The following is a 2,685-nucleotide window of genomic DNA, read 5'->3' as shown; positions in this document are numbered from 1 at the left end:
CGGAGGAACCTGTCGAAGATGATGCCATTACGGCTCGCCTTTAGGTGTCCTCCTCGGGATAGAATCATTTAAAGAACGAGGGTCAGCACAATGTAAAAAAAAATGAAAAAAATTGGAAAAATAAAAGATGAGCCTACTGAAGATGATGCCATTACGGCACTCCTGTAGGTATCCCCTCGGGATAGCGTCATTTAAAGAACGAAGTTCAGCACAACGTAAAAAAAAAAATCAGAAAGAAACCGGAAGAGCCTGCCGAAGATGAGGCCATTACGGCTCGCCTTTAGGTGTCCTCCTCAGGATAGCGTCATTTAAAGAACGAGGGTCAGCACAACGTAAAAAAAAACAGGAAAACCGGGAAAAAAATATAGGAGCCTGCTGAAGATGAGGCCATTACGGCTCTCCTTTAGGTATCCCCTCGGGATAGCGTCAATTAAAGAACGAGGGTCAGCACAACGTAAAAAAAAACAGGAAAACCGGGAAAAAAATATAGGAGCCTGCTGAAGATGAGGCCATTACGGCTCTCCTTTAGGTATCCCCTCGGGATAGCGTCAATTAAAGAACGAGGGTCAGCACAACGTAAAAAAAAACAGGAAAACCGGGAAAAAAATATAGGAGCCTGCTGAAGATGAGGCCATTACGGCTCTCCTTTAGGTATCCCCTCGGGATAGCGTCAATTAAAGAACGAGGGTCAGCACAACGTAAAAAAAAACAGGAAAACCGGGAAAAAAATATAGGAGCCTGCTGAAGATGAGGCCATTACGGCTCTCCTTTAGGTATCCCCTCGGGATAGCGTCAATTAAAGAACGAGGGTCAGCACAACGTAAAAAAAAACAGGAAAACCGGGAAAAAAATATAGGAGCCTGCTGAAGATGAGGCCATTACGGCTCTCCTTTAGGTATCCCCTCGGGATAGCGTCAATTAAAGAACGAGGGTCAGCACAACGTAAAAAAAAACAGGAAAACCGGGAAAAAAATATAGGAGCCTGCTGAAGATGAGGCCATTACGGCTCTCCTTTAGGTATCCCCTCGGGATAGCGTCAATTAAAGAACGAGGGTCAGCACAACGTAAAAAAAAACAGGAAAACCGGGAAAAAAATATAGGAGCCTGCTGAAGATGAGGCCATTACGGCTCTCCTTTAGGTATCCCCTCGGGATAGCGTCAATTAAAGAACGAGGGTCAGCACAACGTAAAAAAAAACAGGAAAACCGGGAAAAAAATATAGGAGCCTGCTGAAGATGAGGCCATTACGGCTCTCCTTTAGGTATCCCCTCGGGATAGCGTCAATTAAAGAACGAGGGTCAGCACAACGTAAAAAAAAACAGGAAAACCGGGAAAAAAATATAGGAGCCTGCTGAAGATGAGGCCATTACGGCTCTCCTTTAGGTATCCCCTCGGGATAGCGTCAATTAAAGAACGAGGGTCAGCACAACGTAAAAAAAAACAGGAAAACCGGGAAAAAAATATAGGAGCCTGCTGAAGATGAGGCCATTACGGCTCTCCTTTAGGTATCCCCTCGGGATAAAAAACGGAGGACCCTGCTGAAAATGAGGCGATTATGGCTCGCCTTTAGGTGTCCTCCTCCGGATAGCGTCATTTAAAGAACGAGGGTCAGAACAACGTAAAAAAAACCGGAAAAAAACTGAAAAAAACCGGATGAGCCTGCCGAAGATGAGGCCATTACGGCTCGCCTTTAGGTGTCCTCCTCGAGATAGCGTCATTTAAAGAACGAAGGTCAGCACAACGTAAAAAAAGCTGAAAAAAAAACCGGTGGAGCCTGCCGAAGATGAGTCCGTTACGGCTCGCCTTTAGGTGTCCTCCTCGGGATAGCATCATTAAAAGAACGAGGTTCAGCACAACGTAAAAAAAACAAAAAAAATCGGAAAAAAAAAGATGAGCCTGCTGAAGATGAGGCCATTACGGCTCTCCTTTAGGTATCCCCTCGGGATAGCGTCATTTAAAGAACGAGGGTCAGCACAACGGAAAAAAAGATCAGAAAAAAACTGGAAGAGCCTGCCGAAGATGAGGCCATTACGACTCGTCATTAGGTGTCCTCCTCGGGATAGCGTCATTTAATGAACGAGGGTCAGCACAGCGTAAAAAAAACTGGAAAAAAAAACTGGAAGAGCCTGCCGAAGATGAGGCCATTACGGCTCGCATTTAGGTGTCCTCCTCGGGATAGCGTCATTTAAACAACGAGGTTCAGCACAACGTTAAAAAAAAAAAGAAAAAAAAACCAAAAAAATAAAACCGGAGGAGCCTGCCGAAGATGATGCCATTACGGCTCGCCTTTAGGTGTCCTCCTCGGGATAGCTTCATTTAAAGAACGAGGGTCAGCACAACGTAAAAAAAAAACCGGGAGGAGCCTGCCGAAGATTGGCCATTACGGCTCGCCTTTAGGTGTCCTCCTCGGGATAGCATCATTTAAAGAACGAGGGTCAGCATAACGTATAAAAAAATGAAAAAATCAGAAAAAAAAAACAGAGGACCCTGCTGAAAATGAGGCGATTACGGCTCGCCTTTAGGTATCCTCCTCGGGATATCGTCATTTAAAGAACGAGGGTCAGCATAACGTATAAAAAAAATGAAAAAATCAGAAAAAAAAACGGAGGACCCTGCTGAAAATGAGGCGATTACGGCTCGCCTTTAGGTGTTCTCCTCAGGATAGCGTCATTTAAAGAACGTGGG

This window comes from Arachis ipaensis, chromosome B03 (assembly GCF_000816755.2).
Source record: "Arachis ipaensis cultivar K30076 chromosome B03, Araip1.1, whole genome shotgun sequence".
Taxonomy (NCBI): domain Eukaryota; kingdom Viridiplantae; phylum Streptophyta; class Magnoliopsida; order Fabales; family Fabaceae; genus Arachis; species Arachis ipaensis.
This window is presented reverse-complemented; position numbering follows the sequence as displayed.